Genomic DNA, 22,111 nt, shown 5'->3' on the forward strand with positions numbered 1-22,111 from the left:
TTATACAAATATATAGTTGATTGTGGTTATCTAAAAATAACCTATCACAGAAATATATGTTGAACGCACACTGTACTACTTGAATATAGGTACAATACTCAGTATTCAACTACTAACTGTTAAACCAACACATGTTGAACTAACACGGTAAATGAACACAGTCAAACTAACACCATCAACTACTCCCACTGACAGTTCACTCAGTTCTTATTTATTATAATCAGTTAGTCCACCTTCAGTTACATGGTGGTGTTCAGGATGCTCCCATAAGTGTATGTATATCTATATATATGTATATGTATATACATATTTATGTATGTGTATATATAATATATATATATATATATATATATATATATATATAATATATATATATATACATATACATATATACATATACATATATATAAGGTGGATGCGCACTGGCCCAGTGGTTAGGGAAGTGGACTCGCAGTCATAGGATTGCGGTTTCGATTCCCAACTGGGCGTTGTGGGTGTTTATTGAGCGAAAACACCTAAAAAGCTCCATGAGGCTCTGGCAGGGGGGTGGTAATCCCTGCTGTACTCTTTCACCACAACTTTCTCTCATTCTTTCTTCTGTTGGCCTGCTTGCTTAGCCAGCGGGGTGGCGTCATTTGAAGGCTAAAACAATGCGAAGCGCATTGTGACCAGCGATGTGTAGCAACATCTGATAGCCTGGTCGGTCATGTGATTACACATATATATATATATATATATATATAAATATATATATATATATATTATATATATATATATATATATAATATATATATATATATCATCATCATCATCATCATCATCGTTTAACGTCCGTATATATATATATACGAGGGGCGTTCAATAAGTAATGCCCCTGACCCACTTCCTATAGCAGTAGAGCAACGAAACCTGACACAGTTATTAGTCTTTGTCTACATAGGAAACACCCAGAGTTACGCATTTCTCTCATCGTTTGATGCAGCTCTGGAGACCGTTTTTGTAGAAGACCCCAGCTTGGTCCTCCAACCACGACGTGACTTCAGAAATCAAGGCTGCATCATCTGGAAAATGCTTTCCTTTCAAAAACAACTTCATGGCTGGGAAGGGGTGAAAATCAGAGGGTGCAAGGTCAGGAGAGTAGGGGGGATGGGGTGGAGTTCATAGCCGCACGCCTGTGCTTCTGATCTGGCGACAAGCGAGTTGTGGACCGGAGAATTGTCCTGCAGGAGGAGGATGCCTTTGCTGATCTTGCCCCGCCTCTTGATTTTGATAGCTTCTCTTAATTTCCTCAAAAGTGAAGCATAATAGGCTCCTGTAATTGTAGTACCCTTTGCCAGGAAATCTGTCATTACTACACCGTCCTGGTCCCAGAAGACTGTGAGCATGACCTTGCCAGCGGAGGGCTGTACCCTTGCCTTCTTTGGAGGAGGTGAGTCATGGTGCTTCCACTGCATTGACTGAGCTTTGGTCTCTGGATCATAGTGATGGACCCAGGTTTCATCCTGTGTTATCAGTCTTTTGAAAAATTTTGACTCATCTTCTTGGCACATCTCCAAATTCATCCTCGTGCACTTGACGCGTTCTTGCTTCTGGAAAGGTGTGAGCAACCTGGGAATCCATCTTGCAGACACCTTTTCCATATCCAAATGGCCATGAATGATAGTTTCCACAGACCCGGTACTAATCTTGACCTCATGGGCTATTTCGCGAATAGTTATGCGTCGATCTTCCAAAATGGCAGCCTCAACTTGACGGACAGATGCCCCATCAATGGCAGAAAGGGGGCGACCAGATCTGGGAGCTGTTTCCTCAGAGTTCCGACCATGTTTAAATTCACGATGCCAGCGTTTTACAAGGTCATATGATGGGGCATCCTCACCATAAGTTACTTTCATTTCATCAAAAGTCTTCCGTGGTGTGCGTCCTTTCAAATACAAAAACCGGATCACTGCTCGACACTCAACAGGCTCCATTTCATACTTGACTCAGTTCAAACACCTGTAAATCAGAAACCGCAATTAGTCCAGAGCTGTAATTTGCCACTTCATCTATAGAGATATAAATAATTGCACATGCAAAATTTCAGCTAGATCAAATATATATATATATATACATATATATATATACATATATATATATACATATACAATGCAAAGCAGCTTGCACAACATTGCCTAGTAAAATTTGGGAACTGAAAACGAATAATATAGAATTCAACATGAAATGGGATATAGTAAGAAAAGCATGGCCTTATAAAAACGGTGGAGATGGTTGTGAACTTTGTTCTATGGAAACATATGAAATTTTAAAACATAGGAGTAATACAAATCTGTTAAATAACCGTTCGGAGCTAGGATTATCTTGCATACATCACACAACCAGTACGTTTAAATATTTTAAATAATAATATTGTGACTATTCCTAAATTTTTCAAATTCTAATTCTTTATAACCAAATAAGAATGAATATACCATACTGGTTTTTAATTCAACATACATAGATTACTAAAAAACTTCATTGCAAACTTGGATTTAAATTCTCCCATTTTTCTTTTTTTTTTTTTTTGATAATCTCCTATACTAAATAGTATAAAGTTTATGTCCCTAAAGAAACTACTCAGTTCACCTTGATTATCTCACTTCCATTTCTTAATATATCATTAACCTAGGATATTTTTACCTAACTAATTAGCCTTTCTCCTTGGGTAGTAAATATTATGTCTAACAGATTCTATATTTTAATTCATTAATAACATTCCACTATCTACGAAATCTGAGTAATTTACTCTTCTTAATTACTTCTCTTCATAAAAATAAATCACCTTCTACTAAACCTACAAATACCATTCTTCTTGATTACTCCTCTTCCAGTTTCCCTATTATATATATTTGACCCCTAATATATTCACTTGATTAATAAGACTTTTGTCCTCAGTTAATATGTATTATGCCTACTCATAAGTGATAGATTTTTCTCCAAAATGAATAAATATTAGATTTATAATTTCTCCTTTAATCCAACATATCAAAATATTCAAAATCTACCAGCTAAGTATAAAGTTGATGTATATAAGTATAAAAGAATCTCTGTATTCTCTATAAGTGGTCACTGTGACCATTTGACATTGACCTAGTTTTCCTAATACAAAATCTGTTTGCCAAATAGTAGTAAACAGCCTCTGTAGCATTACAACCCTCTCTCTACCTTAATTTCTTTATATAGAACTTGGACATCTATTTCACCCTTATTTCTATAAATAGAAAATCTTTCTTGTCTCCTTTCAGTTGATCATTCTTTCCAAACCTTCTAGCAGTTCAAAACAACTGAATATTCTGAATATTCTTCAGTCAGTTGATAAACTCTACTACCTTAATGTTCTTAAAATTTAAATCGACATCTTTGTCTGGTGTGGTTAATAAGAGCTATGTATCCCTAACTTAAAGGTTGTGGAGAGTTCGTATATTTGCAAAGGAAGCCATAAGGGTAAATTTTATATCTAGCAAGAGTGCGATTTCATGGGTAAAGACAAAGTTTCAGAATACTATTTAGGTTTGAGGAGTGCAATGGAAAGGAAAAGAAAAAGATAGAAGAGGGGTAATATAATGTGTAAAAGGGTTGGTAGTTCTCGACTGAAAAGAATTATATGAAAAAAGTAGGCTAGGGTAGAAAGTAGATTAAGTATATTAATATTTATTGATAATGTGGATTGGGGTAGGCTAGTGTAAGATATAGCTATTTTTATTTATTTATAATGTGGGTTGGATAAGCATAAGCTAGTTAGGTTCAGGAAGGTTAAGGGAAGGTAATATGCTGATAAGTAGGTCTGCTAATAACATTTAAGCTTGGAGAAAGTGGTGTATATAGGAATGAGGTTTAACAAAACTAAGAGAATACGAATTGGCCTTTATGCAAACAAAAAAATTTAGTTTTCATATTTTTTATTAAGTAGAGTTGATTTGGCCATTAAAATTAGTAGTTTTTCTGTTATACAAAGCTCACAGCACTTATTGTTAATGGTATATGACGAAGTTTTTACTAGGATACGCCACTCTAAACGATAGTTGATTTTTTTGTCGTTTAATTCCCAGATGTAGCTACTAAGTCCTGTAGAGTTTGCTTTACTTCTATTTCTAAAGGTAGATTGGTGGGAATTGTATCTAAGTATCATTAATTTTTCATGGCTCCTATATAAGATTTCTTATGGTTATTTGCATTGGTATATTACGCATTTTGTTTGACACCTATTTGAGAATTGACACTTATTTCTGTCTCTGCAGCCACATAAATTATTCAGTTTATCTGTGCTTGTGTTATGTTGAGGGGGGGGGGGTTATTATTTATCAGGTCGTTGACTGTGTTGTTTGAGAGTGGATTATTAGGGACAAGATTTGTTCCATTTGCCTGTTGGCAGTTATGTTTCATGTTGGTATTTTTCCTAGTTTCGTAGAAGGCTTATTATTGTTGATCGAGAATGTGATGGTAGCTAGGTTACTAATTAAGCTATGGCCTACTCTAATCTTATTCTTAAAGATTCCTGAGTATTTGTTATTTAAGTTCAAGTAAGTCTCACTATGGAGTGAACTATGTTATATTTCAGCTGCATTATGAAGGGGATTATTAACCAGATCGTATCAGTATTTCGTTTATTTATATCTTTATTATTTTGGGTGTAGAAGCTATCCTCAGTGTTTGTGTATAGTGTAAAGTTGTTGTTATTATTATTATATTTCTTTCTATAGTTACTCTTATTTTTATTACTGTTAGGGTCAGTTTTATTGGGGTTATTTCTGTACGGTTTTCTTAAGTTATATTCTTAAGGCAACAATCATCATTACAAAAGTCACACAACAACTAAATTTTGTTCTTCCTGCATTTGTATCTGCTCCAGAATCTCTTGGAGATGGAGTACTCAGCATCCTCTTCCTCCAAATCATCTGCACTTCCTGTTTTCTGCCATTTTGGAGTAAGTGAACCTCCTTCCTTTCCACTCTTAAACTTTTGTTGCTTCTTTAGTGCATATTTTGCTGTACATTCTTCTGCTTCAGTTTTGAAGCAGTGTAAATATCAATAATTACATGAAACTACTGCTAAAACACTTTCAGACACTGGTAAATATTTTTAAGGTGTCAAAGACTTAATTATTTTCTTCAGTTTATAGAAGCCTATGAACTATATCTATTGTGCCCCACTTTTGAATTTCCAAGGATATTTCCTTTATCCAACTTAAGATGGGCAAAGAAGATGCTCTAAATATACTTCTAATACAAAAAATTTTTAATTGGAGTAATTGCAGCACTGCAAAGTTTTTGACAATCCAAAATTGGCTAGTCTAGCGAGAGAGGTCTGTGATCCAGAATGAAATACTTCAAATGAAGACATCAGGAAAAATACAACATTTACATTAGCAGGAGGGATGATAATGATCATCATCATCAATATCATTTAACATTGATTTTCCATGTTGGCATGGGCTGAATGGCTTGAGAGGAACTGGTAAAGCCAGAGGTTGCACCAGATTCTACAGTCTGTTTTGGCTTGGTTTCTACAGCTGGATGCCCTTCCTAATGCCAACTACTCCAGAGTGTACAGGGTACTTTATATGTGGCGCCATCACAAGTACGTTTTAAGTGGCACCAGCACCAGTGCTTTTTATTTGGCACCTTGGTTTTAGGATCTCAATTCTGTTGTGGTGGTTGGGTTTTCCCTAGTACAACAATGTGCCACATACCTTGGTCCTATGTTGTCTCGTTTGCAAGGTTCAGCATTTTAAGACCAGCCTTCAAAACTTCATCCCATGTCTTCCTAGGTCTCCCTTTCCCACAACTTCCTTTCATCTTAAGTGATCAGCACTTGTTCATGCAACTGTATTCATCCATCCACATCACATGACCAAACCGGCAGTCTCCTCTCTTGTACATTGCATCTAATTCCTCTTATGCCCAACTTCTCTCTCAATACATCAATGTTGTCACACATCCACATTGACATTGCACCTCCAGCAGAGCATACCAGCATCACATCCTCCACATTCAGAGCCCACATCACACTACCATGCAGCAGCATCACAGTTTGTACACATGCATCATACAATCTTCCCTCCACTTAGAGAGAGATTAGAGAGAGAGACCTTTGGTTGCCAACAGAGGTAAAAGCCCTCTGAACTTTCTCCACCCTATACTTATTCTAGCTATTACACTTTCTGTACAATTCCATCTGCTGCTAATTAGGTCACCTAGGTAGCAAAAACTGTAGTTGTGTGAGTGTCTCCTTCGATTTAGATTCCTAACTACTCCCACATTTTGCGGTGCAGTTTAACCAAATTCGGGTATCTTATAGTCGTGATTCATATCGAGCCCGTCTGAGTATTAGCGTGCGTCTACGATGAGTCTACGATTTTAAAAATAATTTAACATAATTTTTTATTCCATTTTAATGCATAATTTTTCGTGTGTTGATGGCGGCGGAGATGGCGTCCATGGTCACACCTGCACCTGTTTGCTTCTCCCCCTTCTTCCCTCCCTCGTGAAGCTGTGGGGAAGGGAGTGTAAGGAAATCAACGTCGTAAAGCGTTGTCAAGGAGACCAGCGTTCTTTTAGAACAATGACTTCATGGCTTGAAGACACCAAAACAGAAATGGCTAAGAAAGCCCGAATTGGCATCTATAAGGGAAGTAACTCTCTAAAAATGCTTATATAGTTATTTCCCTTACAAACCCGAGCAACGCCGGGCGATACTGCTAGTATTTACTAAAATTTAACTGTAGATGTGTGTGTGAGGATATGTGTGTAATTCCATATACTTAAGGCTGTGTATCTCATGCTGTGCTTTATGAGACATGTTTATATATATGCGCACGGGTAAGTATGCAGACACACGTACACACATCTTTATATATAAAAGTGAGGTTGTGTGCTGTCTGTCTCCTACAATTTAGATTCCTAACTACTCCCACATTTTGCGGTGCTGTTTAACCAAAACCGGGTATCTTATAGTCGTGATTCATATCGAGCCCTTCTGGGTATTAGCGTGCGTCTACGATGAGTCTACGATTTAAAAAAAAATTACCATCAATTTTTCCCATTTTAATGCATTTTTGGCATATATATAAGGGAAGTAACTCTCTAAAAATTTATTATTAAATCTCAGAACGTAAAAAGCTACAGTAACCCCCCCCCCCTTTGTGGTTAGCCATATTGAGATGGCTATTATACTTTACATCTCTAAAAATGCTTATATAGTTATTTCCCTTACAAACCCGAGCAACGCCGGGCGATACTGCTAGTACAGGATAAACTTAAAGCAAGTAGTGGCAGATTGCTGTAAACTGACCACTCTCTACAACAATATCAAATTTCAGTCCCCCCCACCCCACCCGGAAATAAGAAGTAATTTATGACACCACCACATCAAAACCTAGATCTTATCCTCAACTCTTTTAGCATCTTATCTCTTTATTTTAATTCTTTTGTTTTTACGATTATCTTATATCTTTTTATATTTCTTTATATTTTTATACTTTATATTTTTATACTTTATGTTTTTACATTTTATATTTTCTTGTTACTCTAATTTTTATATTTATTATATTTATTTATATATATTTATTTATTTGTGTTCCCAGCATTATTATCTTTTTTTCTTTTTTCCGACTTTATTACACTGACCCTTTACTTACATTATCCCCTTACTTTGCTTCTACCTTTAGCGTTTTCTCTCTCTATTTTATCATCTTCCTTCTTTTTTCTCCTTTTTCTTTCTGTCTCTCTATTTCCCTTCTAATCTTTCTCTCTTCTTTCTATCTATTTTCCTCTCCATGTTCTCCCTACTTTTTCTTCCTCTTTTTTTTTCCCTCTTTCCTTCTCCTTATTTCTATTTCCTTACAAGGGGAATGAACCCATTCAAATCTATTTAACATTCACTCTATGTTGACTGGTGATACAGTATGGACAGATTTTCGAAATCCAGTGATACCCTACACGCCTTTTTGGTAGTGAAATTTTACAAATACACTTTCTCAGGGAGATATAATATACCTATCATTATGGATAATACTACATGTACTTTTCATATTTTTCATAGTGTGATGTAACTTTTTGGAATAACAATGCATGCGGCTGAAGAGAGCTTTAAACCATCTTTTATATCTATTATACACTGATGTAAGAGTGGGCCATTTATAAAGCTTGAAACACATGTACCGCGACAGCCTTTGTGTTCTGTTTTTGATTTTATTTTATATATACCCTCTCACCTCTGCCACTAGCTGGCGTCTACAGGTGCTTACACTTATCAAGTATTCACCCTATATATATATATATATATATATATATATTTTTATATATATATATATACTGTTCAAAAATTGACATTTTATAAACAATTTTTGGCGATCTTTCGTCTCTAGTAGACCTTTCCGTCGATTTCCGTAAAAAAACTTTTTTTTTTTTTACATATGGGCTTGCGGGAACTTTTGAAGTAATGAGAGCGAAAGAGACTAAGAGAAAGCGATTGTATGACGAGGGAAGTTCTTTTGAAGTTACCGTCCAGGGGAAGCATTGATGTACATGTGTGTGTGTTTGATGGGGTGTGAGAGACAGAAAGTATGTTGTGTAAGTGAAGTGCTTCTGTTAGTGTGTGTGAAGAGACAGAGAGAGTAATGTGTGAAAGAGAGAGATAACGGATAACTGAAATTTTTTACTCGGTGTATGTGTATATGTATGTGTGTGTGTATGTATCTATGTATGTGTGTGTGTGTGTATGTATGTATGTGTATGTGTGTATGTATGTATGGCCGATTCAGTGTTTACATTATTTCGAGTTAAAACGAAAGATCACCTTTGCCGGTTTATGTAACGGTCTGCTATGTAGAAAATAATGAGGTTGACTCAATGGAATAATGACAGTGATCGAAGATATAGACAAATTTTATAACTCTCCCGTCTTTTTCTCACCATTTCACCATCGTCACATCAACAGAGACATTAAGGCTGCACAGTAGCAGTCGACAAGGCATGTATAACGATTAAATAAATAAAAAATTTGTCTATATCTTCGATCACTGTCATTATTCCATTGAGTCAACCTCATTATTTTCTACATAGCAGACCGTTACATAAACAGGCAAAGACCTGAAATTTTATAACAATACTTTTCAAACGGCATAGATTACGAGGTAATCTTTTAGTTTGTGAGGGCGCGTGGCTTAGTGGTTAGGGCATTCGGCTCATGATCGTAAGGTTGTGAGTTCGATTCCCGGCGACGAGTTGTGTCCTTGAGCAAGACACTTTATTTCACGTTGCTCCAGTCCACTCAGCTGGCAAAAATGAGTTGTACTTGTATTTCAAAGGGTCAGCCTTGTCACTCTCTGTGTCACGCTGATTATCCCCGAGAACTACGTTAAGGGTACACGTGTCTGTGGAATGCTCAGCCATTTGCACGTTAATTTCACGAGCAAGCTGTTCTGTTGATTGTATCAGCTGGGACCCTCGTCGTCGTAACCGGCGGAGTCTTTTTTTAATCTTTTAGTTTAGTGTGTTTAAAAAGGTAAACAAGCACGAAATAACAAGGGGAGATAAATAAGTCAGCTGTCTCGTTATTCGACTAATAGAGTTAAATTCCAAAATTCCTCCAAAATTGATTCAGGGTCGAGGACTTCAGGTTCGGGAACAATGAATATAGGTGCCGCTAATCTTCCACGTACCATTTCGATCGATTCGAAAGTAAAAATGATCTCGGTGTAAATAAACAATGAAAGCCTATTATCTCCCCTAGTTGTTATTTTCCCTGTCATTTTTATTTACTTCTTTAAACACACTAAACTGAAAGATTACTGATTACGAAATTCATAAATTATTTGGTTAAACTAAAGCGTAAGTTTTAAAAAATAAATTTTTAGATTCATTTATTTTTTGTCTGAGTAATAGAAAAAGGTTTTAAAAAAGATCCCATGTATCATGGTGGGAGGAAAAAAATTCATAAATACGGTGTTGAATGTGGTTTAACTATAGGAAAGAAAGTTAAAGGCGATTTAGCTGTTGTTTTTAGCACATTTCCACCATTTGGATTTTTTTTTAAACGCTTTTCTATTACTCAAACAAAAAATAAATGAATCTAAAATTTTTATTTTCAAACTTTTTTCCATTACACCCAAGCAAAAAAATGATTTACGAGTTTCTTTCTCTTCGAAAGTCCTCTCCCCACCCCCTCGGAAAAAATTTCCCCACAAATTTTTTTATAATCGCAATCTGTGTTGTTTGAAAGGTATTTATATAAAATTTAGGCTAATCGAAAGATCGCCGTTTAGGCTAAATTACGGTATGAGTACCATAATTGTCAAATTTAAGGCACGTGTATTTGTTTGTTTCTGAAGAAGATCGTCGCATTCCGTAAAAAAATTATTATTTTTTTATATATGTGGGGTGTGGGAAGGGCATCTTTGGAAGTCGGCGTAAAAGCGAAAGAGACAGAGAGAGAGAGCGCGTGCCGTGTGTGTGCGCGTATGTGTGTGTGTCACTGAAGCCATTCATACATCCATAGTGAGGAAAGGCTGTACACTGAGTCAATCCCACTCACTAAGCAACAGCAGCCATAATCCGAAAAGAAGAACAAGTCAACATCATCGGTAACCACTGAGCCGCAGGTTTTATTTCGGAGTTATCCCAGTTACCTGAGTTACTTCTCCTAGAAGGATGCCCTAACAAAGGCTAGGAGTCCTTCACACCCAATGGTTTAACCGCGCGATCGGGTATTCAGTCCGATTATTTCTATGTCTCTGCGCATGATACAGCCTTAAGACATTTATTGGATGGCCGTTGACTCTCAAGAGTTCCTCCGCCCTTTGACGGGTTTTGTTTTTCATCCCGCAGGGTGATCAATAAATACCCTCCTCACCAAGCAAGCTTGGTGGGGTTGCCGGTTTAGTCGCCCACGACCCGACCATGCAACAGGTTGTACGGGGTTACACGTTACCAGTAGCACTCGAAAGTGACCTGACATAAATACATACATACATAACAACCTGCGTGCGTGTGTGTGTGTCACTGAAGCCATTCATACATATATACATAACCTCTCTCTCTCGCTTTTCCTCTGTCAATCACTCACTACAAAAAGTGAATAAAAAATTAGTTATCTTTCTCTCTCTTACATACACACACACACCAACACATTACTCTGTCTCTTCACAAACACTAACAAAAACACTTTGTCTCGCAAACTCCATCAAACACACAAATACACACGCGCGCACATACACACGCACACACATGTACACACACTCACTCACACACACACATACATCAATTCTTCCGCTTCACGCCAACTTCAAAAGCACTTCGCTCATACAATCGCGCTCTCCTTCGCTTTCACGCCGACTTCAAAAGATTTTTTTTTTACGTATGGGCTTGCGGGAACTTTTGAAGTAATATACATACATATACACATACACCGAGTAAAAAATTTCAGTTATCTCTTTCTTTCACACATTACTCTGTCTCTTCACACACACTAACAGGAGCACTTCACTTACACAACATACTTTCTGTCTCCCACACCCCTTTCTGTCTCCCACACCCCATCAAACACACACACACACACACACATGTACATCAATGCTTCCCCTGGACGGTAACTTCAAAAGAACTTCCCTCGTCATACAATCGCTTTCTCTTAGCCTCTTTCGCTCTCATTACTTCAAAAGTTCCCGCAAGCCCATATGTAAAAAAAAATTTTTTTTACGGAAATCGACGGAAAGGTCTACTAGAGACGAAAGATTGCCAGATAATTTATCTTATTAACAATTTTCTGTTAGCAAATGATTTTCTCTTACACAAACACGCAGCAATTTTGATTTAGAAGTATTTTAAAATTATTTGGAAATTATAAAGAGAAACGAATGGCAGAATCAGTGTCCATATTTTAAAACCAAAAAAAAAAAATTTTAATCGAAAAACAGTAGAAAGTTTTTGAATTGGGGTGAAGGCAGGGGAACTTTAAAAAACTATTTTATTGGATAATCGTATTCATTCCATTATGCAGAAGACAGAAACGAAAAAATTGGGAAAATTCTTAAAATAAAAAAACATTTTTATTTTGTAATTTTGGAAAAAAATGTGGGGCACAAGTATCACTTCCGACATGCTAGAAACAACAGTTAAATGGCACGACTGCTGAAAAAGCTTCCTGGGTGTAATTGAGCGTATATAAAAACCTGATCTTCGATATAAACTTAAAAAGGAAGCTTCTCAGAAATCGTGTCGCATCGCTGTTGTTTCTAGCATTTCGGAGGTGATACGTGCGCCCCCACTTTTTTTTCCAAAATTTCTTCGGATTCCTTTTATCGATATAGGAGATTAGGATTTTAACGCCCCAAAACACGTTTTGAAAATTATAATTTCCACTTCCCCACCCCAATTTTTAAATTTTTAATTTTTTTCGAAATTTTTTTCTTTTCTTTTTGTAATCCACGTACAAAAAAATACAGAGATTACGAATCTTTAAGATTTAAAAAAAAAATTTTCTTAAAGTAACACTCAAATTCCCTTCCCCAACCTCCGCCTATCACGGCAAGACTTACTTTTGTTTTCCAAAAAAAAACACCCCCTTTTTTTTTTTGTTTTTCTTTCTACACAAACCCCCGTTTTCGGCTGCGGAGAATACGAATCTGCAAAAAAATTGGCAAAAATCGGTATTTTGAAATTACCCCCTCTAATTTCTTCATTTAAAAATTTTTTCAGGTTTTTTTTTTTTAAATGTGCAGAATAATACGGAGATTATGATTCTGAAAAGAAACTTCCCAAAACTTTTGTAGTTACGGTTAGTGTTTAAGGGTTAAGATTAGGGTTACGGAAAAAGTGAAAAATGAAGAAATTGGAGGGAGGGGGAGAAATTTTCCAAATGCCGATTTTCGGCAATTTTCCGGAATCTCGGTATCCGAAAAAAAAAAAAGAAAATGGGGGAACGGGAGGAAGTCTTTCTTTCAACGGCAAATCGAGAAATTAATTTTTCATAACTAAACACTTTTAAACTTCAGACACTGGTAGAATGTGTCATATAAAACATCTTTTACTCTTAGTGTTGCTGAGAAAAGTTTATATTTTCAAAGTTATTTCATGTTAAAGTTGTCTTTTCCCTTTCAACGGCAGATTGAGAAATTCATTTTTTGTAACTGAACATTTTAAAACTTCAGATACTGGTAGAATGTGTCATATAAAGTATCTTTTACTCTTAGTGTTGTTGAGAAAAGTTTATATTTTTAAAGTTATTTCGTGTTAAAGTTGTCGTATTTCGGTAATTTCAACCAATCAATGATGTGTATTCAGCCGACTAAAATTACTATCGTTGTTTGTCAACAACTATCGGCGGTGTATACTGTAAATCTTCGAGTATAATCCGGAAGTTGTTGACAAACAACATCAGTAATTTTAGTCAGCTGAATACACGTCATTGATTGGTTGAAATTGAATGTTTCGCTTTTAGTTTTTTTGAGAGCGGGCAAGTTTTTTCAGAAATAATGTCGTTTAGCTGTTGTTTCTAGCATGTCGGGTTTTCTGGTGGTGGTCGGATATTTTTGACGTCTGCTATTTCAGTAGAATTCTACGCATGTGTAAACATCAAATAAAAGTGAAACATTCGGTGTCACTAACTTCTTGAAAGCGGGGACGGGAGGAAACATGCATTGAATGTTTCTTTTAAGAAGAATTAAAACTCAAAAAAAAAAAAAAATTCCCAAATTCGTAATGTCTGTATGTCGATTAAAGAAAATTTAATAAGTTGAAAATTAAGAAATTGGCGTGGGGAGCGGGAAAATTAAAATTTTGGAAAACGTGATTTTGGGGGCAAAATCGTATTCTCCTATATCGAAAACAGAAATCCGAAGAAATTTTGTGAGGTATACTGGGTCATATTTGACAGATTTTCATTTTCTGCCAACACCAAACCAGAAAGTAGAATGTCGCAGCCAATTGCTCCACCAGTCCTGTTAATATGAGCGTCGTATTCATCCTGGTGACTACTTTTTAACCTTTTCACCTGTCACAAATGCTCATAAAGATATGATGTAAATAAATCATCGCTATTCCCAAATTGTTGCCTAATTTTATTATTGGCGAGCATCCATCACCCTCCTATAGTCGGTATGTGGGTGCTATCGTTTGGGTCAACAAAATTAAATGAACGGTTGACAACTTACGAGTATAGAAGTTGCCGAAACCTGCATAGGAAACCCACCCATCGAATATCAAACGTACTTCGTGACATTTTGGTATATCACTATCATTATATATACCGTATTTGATGGCCTGTATGACGCACGAGTGCATAGGACACACCCTAGACTAGGCTATACTTTTGTAAAATAAATTACCACTAAAATAATGTTTTAATTCCTCCACTTAACTGTATAACTTTATGCTATTATCGTAGGCGAGGCTACTCGACTACGTCTACATGACCTCTGATGTATAATTTCGGTCAACAGTCACGAGTTTTGAGCCTTCTTTGAGTGCATTGGACTCGGGTATTTTAAAAACCATTTGGGGATTAAAAAAAAAAATTAAAAAGTGTGTCTTAGGCCATCAAATACGATACTTTCATTTTGAGGTCGACTTTGCCTTCGTCCTTTCGGGGTCGATAAATTAAGTACTGGAGTCGATCTAATCGACTGGACCCCTCCCCCAAAATTTCGGGCCTTGTGCCTAGAATAGAAGTATACTTTCATTTTTTGAGGACAATTTACTTTTGAATGTTTTAAGACGATAAACTGCATGTTAACCTATACATGTACAGATATATGTATATATATGATTAAGCATATTCCACATAACTTTCAGAAAAAATTGGATACTTTTTTAATGAAAGATTCTACAAGTTTCTTTCACATGGTATACATTATAATTATACCGGAATTTAGAATGAAAAGAAAAAAGTGGCGAGCATAGACACAAACACTTCAAAGTTATAATGTGTGTATATTTGTGTGTGCGCCCATTATTTATTTATTTATTTATTCATATTAAATTCCGGTATAGTTGTAACAATCAACACACTCTGAAAAGTATTTGTTGAAAATTTCGTTAAAAAGTATTTGTTTTTCTTTAGGTTATAGGGAAACAAACCGACTCGTGTGAACGTTGGCTTTCCAATATAATGGTAATCGTTATGTACACAATTTGAAGCGTATCTGTAGAGAATTTCATTTAAAATATCCACTTTTCTTAAAGTTATAAGGAATAAGTTCCCATAGTAGCAATTCGTAATTCGTTCCCAGAAAAATATTTTATCTATAAAATTTATAATACTCTAAGAAATGGCAATATGACAACAGTAGAATATAGAGAATATCTTATGTAAAGTAAAAAGAATGTCAAGATCATTTATAATAAAAAAAATATTATCATACTCGTTATCTGAATCACTTTCACTCACATTAGCCTCGCGCACACCATCACTTGAAGACGCGATAGTCGTTTCACAAGCATTCGTAGACGACTTGTAGACTTCTTTTAAAAAACAAGTCTATAGCTGTTTGCTTAGATGAAGCCTTTTTTTTTCCTCACTCTTTATAAATTTCGGTAATTTCTTGATGACACGCAAAATTTGGATCTTGAGATCGTAATCTTTGATATGGAAAACAAGAATCTGGAGAAATTTTTGCAAAAAAAAAAAAAAAAGATGGGTAGGGGTGTTTGCACCCGCCCAACAAGAAATTAATAAAAGATAGAAGAATGAATATAACACAAACCACGGATAATCTATATCAATAACATCATTTTGCTTAATGATTCAATCTCATAAAATACAAGTTCCTTTTTTTTCATATCTTTAAATGAAGAAAAATGACACATAAAAGCGACAAAAGTAAAAAATGTACCCTCGGTAGTTTTACCTAAATAATGTACAATGTTTCATTTCCACGAAAGTGAAACTAATGTCAACTCCGAGATCGCCATGAAAAAGAATCAGACGAAAAAATAAAACGCATTTAACACTATACTGATGATTAACTATCATTCGTTTACCCGCCTCTTTTCTGAAATACAGCTTATTTCACTTAGTCCCCCATCAGTTACGTTCAACGTTCGAGATATCACCTATGTCTAATTATGAATGTATGTGTACATATATATGTTTATATGTTTTGCGAAAAATTGAGCAAGTTTCACTTTAGCCGATATCTACATAAATGTAATTTATTTTGGAGAACATAAACACGTCAATACTGATCGAAAAATTGATATCTAATACTTGTAATTCATCGCGTAAGATTGGTGCGAAATATCATCTTTTACTCTGGTTGCAACAGTAACTTCAAAATGAAAACACTTGAAAACATTTCAAGAATCTATTTTTATGTTTAAATTTTTATATTGAATTTATCTAAATTATGGCGATTTAACAATCTGGTAGTAATAGCTACGCGGTTTTGTTACTAAAAGAAAAGTGGAACAGTTACCTAGAAATTACTTTTAAAATATAAACTTCTAACAAAGGAAACAATCTCACAACTGTTGACAGATAAATGTCAATAAGTACAATAAATAATACTGAATGAATTATATCTAAGTAAAAAACGTTTTCTTAGACCATTAACAAAAATTTGAATACCTGTAAATCCGCAGTTGGTGGACACATTCCAAAACGGCAGAATGACGAGGTCTATGGTTCTAAAGCGTGATAATGTTAAAAGTGAAAGTAAAGTTTCCCGGAACTGCCTTTCTCAGAATTTACATTCATTGGAGAATATATTATATGTCATCACACGTGATACGCCCATAATTGTAAGCTAAGAAGGTGTGTGTGCGTGCGTGTGTGTGTGTGAGTGTGTGTGTGTGTCTGTGTGTGTGAGTGTGTGTGTGTGGGTGTGTGTAGGAAGTGAAGGATAAAAATATGGCAAGAAGTGGACAGATGTACATATATACATACATACATCCATACATACATAGATGTATGTGTATTAATGTGTGTTATCTCTCTCTATATAAAGCTGAAGTTGTCTGTGTGCGCCAGGTTTGGTAGCCTTCAACTAACACTATCTCCTCCGAGACCCTGTGGCGCAAGTTGACTAAAATTGAGAGTATAATAGAAGCGTTACTCTTCCTTCCGTAGAAGATAAAATTCAAATCGGACCATGTTAACAGCAAAAATTATTTACATAAAAAAGGTGCTTTTTTCTATGAAAATCCCTATTTTTTACGATTTTTTCACTGCTGTGTCGCCACTTTTCAGTGTATTTCAACCAGAAAAATGTTCACTTGAAGAGAATAACAAGCTACATAATGCAAAATTTTTACTTTTCAAAAATTCCAATTCCAGCGGGTCGAAACAAACCTGAGCAACGCTGGGCGATACTGCTAGTATATATATATGAATATATATATACATACACACATATATATATGTATGTATGCATTTATGTGTGTATATATATATACATATAATAATAATAAACATTGTGTACAGTGCTCAGGTGCACTACAACTCATCTAAAGTGCATATATAATCAGGTGTAGTTTCGACAGATTTCGGAAAGCATGAGGGCCTTAAAGGATGCAGTGTCATGGCAGTCAACAACTGACGCAGGCAGTTTATTCCATGCTTCAGCAACTCTAAGCATGAAGAAATGTTTCCGAAAGTCATGGGAGCTGTGTAGTTTTTTGACTTTGTAGGCATGTCCACGTGTGTTAGACACATGGAGATCAAAAAGGTGTTCAGTGTTGTTATTGGTGAGGTGGTTGACAACTTTGTGGGCGTTTACCAAGTCCGTCGCCAGACACCGGAGCTTCAGTGAATCCATGCCCAGGGAAACAAGGCGCTCAGAATATGGTAGGTGTCTGATGGAGGGTATGCGTTTGGTTGCACGTCTCTGAACAGATTCCAGGAGGTCAATGTTCTGAGCAAGATAGGGGTTCCAAACTGATGATGCAAATTCCAAGTGTGGTCGTACCATAGCTGTATACAGTTTTAAATAGATGGCTGGAGAGCGGCTAACAAAAGTCTTGCTGAGTGATGCCAAGACACCCTCGGCCTTCTTGACAATTTTAGAGATATGCTTTGTCCAACGCAAATCACTGCTGACAGTGATGCCTAGGTCACGCTCGCATAAGGATTTCTTGATATTAGTGTTGTGGAGGGAGTATGTGAACACAGGGTTTTTTCTCCCAAAATGCATGGTGGTACACTTGTCCACAGCCAGTTTCCGTTGCCAGTCTGTGATCCATTGCTGCATTGTGTCCAGGTCTGATTGCAGGAAAGAGCTGTAGACAACAGGATCTGTCCTCTTGATTTCAAGGTACAGCTTGATGTCATCTGCATATTTTAATACTGTGGCATTCTTTAAATTTGCATCTATGTCATTAATGTATGCCACAAACAAGAGGGGACCAAGGACAGATCCCTGTGGTACACCCGATGACATCTCATATGGTGTAGAATGCTGTCCTAGAACTGTGACTACCTCCTTTCGGCTGAGAATGAAGGATTTCAACCAGTTAAAAAGGTCATCCCTCACACCCATTGCAGAGAGTTTTACCATAAGCCTTTTGTGTGGCATATATATATATGTATATATATACACACACACACATATATGTGTATATATGCATTTATGTGTGTATATATATACATATATTTACATATGCATTTATGTGTGTATATATATATACATATATATATGTATATATATACACACACACACATATATATGTGTATATATGCATTTATGTGTGTATGTATATATATATGTGTGTATATGTGTACATATGTATACATATACATATATTCACACATACAAACATGCATATAAAAGATAATAGGTGTGTGTGTGTATGTATGCGTGCGTGTGAGTGTGTATGTATGTATAATTAAATAATTAAAAATACATTTGAAAAAATACACGTGTATTTTTTCAAATATATTTCATATTGAAAGGAATGAGAGATAAAAAGGGAGAGCTTGTTCTCAATGGAACACGGAGAGGGAGAACTCTGTCATTGTACCAGCACCAGAGGTGTGTACTTTGCATACAGTAAATGTGAATGAAGAGAATGAATTCTCAGTAAACCAAGGTGTGTAGCAAAAGGAGGAGAATTGCAGAGAGACCAGAAATGGTTTGTCATCGTCATGGTCGTGATCATTGCCACCACCACCACCATTGTCATTATCTTTGGTATCATTTCATTGTCCTCATTGTCATTGTTAACATTGTCGTCATCATAGTTGTTATTGAGGACATTAGTGCAAAAGATTTCTATTATAACAATGACATAATTGTTGAGATGTGTCATAATTATGACTTCATGGTTCAAAGTTGATGTTTCTATCATTCCAGAAAAGAGCCATTGAACTGATTGATATAAAGTCACTCATAGACATTCTCTAGCCTCTAGCCACAGCTATGCGGTCTCCTTTCTCAACTTTTTCTACGGCAACTATAATGGCCTCTGCTTCATTGATCTAACATGATTCATCACCCCACCACTCAGGCATTCTTGACCTATTCATCTCTCCTTCTCTTAACATTCATGTTTTCAGCCCCACTAAACCTTTTACTAATCACTAAGCAGAATATTAGCTATCAGCAATTCTCTCCTTTCTCATGTCTTTACCCACAGTTATTAACTTACAGAGATTCAAGACAAACACTAAGGAATACTAAAGGGCATCTCTCACTGATTTAAGAGGGACTGCAAAGGTCAAAGGCACTGTCCCTTTCTCCAGACCCAACAAGTCAATAAACATCACCATGATGTCATAATTATTAGTGTATGATTTCCATTAAAAATGTTATATGATAGTAGGCAATAGGAAGTTGTCTTTACAGCATGAAATTTGCAGTATAGCTTTCCCTCCATACTGATATTTATCATCAACCACAACACAAGCTACTCTTACCCATCCTTTAATAATATAGGGCAGCTATGTATCTACTTTATAGCAGAACACCCATGCCCATCCTTCTACCATACTTTAGCTTCTCATCATCAATTTTAAACCATCTTCCTCTCAGTTGAGGGAGCTTTTTCTTTGTTTTGTGTCATGAAAAAAAAAAGCTCTCAGTACTCTCTGTAAAGTGATTGGCTTTAAGAATGGTATCTAGCCATAGAAACTGTGCCAAAGCAGACATTGGAACTCAGTGCAGACTTCCAGTTTGTGAGAACTGATCAAAACCATCCAACTCACACCAGCATGGAAGACAGATATTAAATTATAACAATGACTGTAGTTAGCATTAGGGAGGGCATTCAGTCATAGAAACCATGCCACAACAGACAAGTGTAGTCTGGGCAGCTCCCTGCACGCCAGCTCTATGTCAAACAGTTTGTTCTCGATGGAACATGAAGTGAGTGCTCTCTGTCATTGTACCAGCACCAGAGGCGTGTACTTTGTATACGGTAAATGTGAATGCAAAGAATACTCAGTAAACCATGGTGTGTAGACAACAGAGTGAAATTGTAGTGTGTAATGACAGCAGAGAGACCAGAAATAGTTTCTTGATCTGTGCTGGTATCTCTTAAATGATGATAAATCTTCTTGTACACAAAATAATAACTTTATTCTTAAAATGTTCTGGTATATTTGAATATTGAATGTACTAATCGATTACCATTTGGTAATTATGATACTTCTACAATTGAAAATAATTTTAATAAATAAGGAATTTATGTATTATGGTATTTGATATTTGTCTTTTGTCTACATTGTTCATATAAATGCCAGCACCAGGCAGAGGTGGTTTCCAGCAGTAACAACAGCAATGACAGCAGTAACAGAACCGTAAGAATAAAAAAATGGAAATATGTCAGTGGAACAGGATACTCCTTCAAGACCAGAGTTAGTTACCACAAGTCATCTCTTACAATCTCAGTGTTGTGATGAGAGTCAAGATACCCTCTTGTGAGGAATGGTCTGAACCGAGAGAGTATATATGGTTTGTAGAAGTTCATGTTATTTCGTAGTGAAGTTGCAAAGTATCGGTTGGTTTGTTCATTTGGAATATTTATTGTTGGATTTTAACGTTCTTATTGCTGCTGTATTATCTTGTTATTGTATCAAACTGGTACTGTGTATCGTGTATTTTTAACCATATATCACCCAGATGATTTAGTAAATATATAAATGATTCCCCTAATTAAACAGATACATGAAATATTATATACTTTTTGTAATAAATTTGTAATAACTTATCTTTCATAGGCATTATATTAGAACAATATCACCTTCGTAATTTCGCTTTAACCTAAAATTCTGATATGTATATATATGTATACGTACATATGTGTATGTGTATGTATATATATATATGTATATACTCTTTACTCTTTTACTTGTTTCAGTCATTTGACTGCGGCCATGCTGGAGCACCGCCTTTAGTCGAGCAAATCGACCCCGGGACTTATTCTTTGTAAGCCCAGTACTTATTCTATCGGTCTCTTTTGCCGAACAGCTAAGTGACGGGGATGTAAACACACCAGCATCAGTCAAGCAATGCTAGGGAGCCAAACACAGACACACACACACATATATATATATATATATACATACATATATACGACAGGCTTCTTTCAGTTTCCGTCTACCAAATCCACTCACAAGGCATTGGTCAGCCCGGGGCTATAGCAGAAGACACTTGCGCAAGATGCCACGCAGTGGGACTGAACCCGGAACCATGTGGTTGGTAAGCAAGCTACTTACCACACAGCCACTCCTGCGCCTATGTGCGTTTGTATGTGTATATGTGTGTGTGTATATATATATATATATATATATATATATATATATACACACACATTATATATATATATATATATATATATAATATATAAAACTGAAATGCGATTTTAGCGCTTGGATCGCTTTCAATGCCACTACATCCCGTCCGATTCGCTCCAAAATTTACAGGGACATGTAGAATGAGGTGACGATGCTCGTGGGCTACCTTAGAAATCCCTAGCTTAAAAGGTGTGGTTGCCAGGGGCCATCTTCCTCACTCACGCTATTTCCTCCTTTCCCTCTCTTACTCCCCTTCATGAATAACTTTGAGAAGTCCACTCCCGTTATTTAATGTATTCCCCCCAACTCCCTTTCACTTTCCCTTTATAAGTTCGTCAGGCGGCTT

General features: G+C 36.0%; 1 protein-coding gene across 1 annotated transcript in view; it reads right to left on the bottom strand.

Annotated features, from left to right (window-relative positions):
• Window positions 1-16,728, bottom strand: part of LOC115221993 (NFX1-type zinc finger-containing protein 1) — a 38,872-nt gene extending 22,144 nt beyond the window's left edge. The window contains exon 1 of the mRNA XM_029792100.2: window positions 16,603-16,728. The gene's annotated coding sequence lies outside the window, so the exon portion shown is untranslated. The remainder of the gene's footprint in view (window positions 1-16,602) is intronic.
• Window positions 16,729-22,111: the final 5,383 nt, after the last annotated feature.

Source organism: Octopus sinensis, linkage group LG19 (assembly GCF_006345805.1).
Source record: "Octopus sinensis linkage group LG19, ASM634580v1, whole genome shotgun sequence".
Taxonomy (NCBI): Eukaryota; Metazoa; Mollusca; class Cephalopoda; order Octopoda; family Octopodidae; genus Octopus; species Octopus sinensis.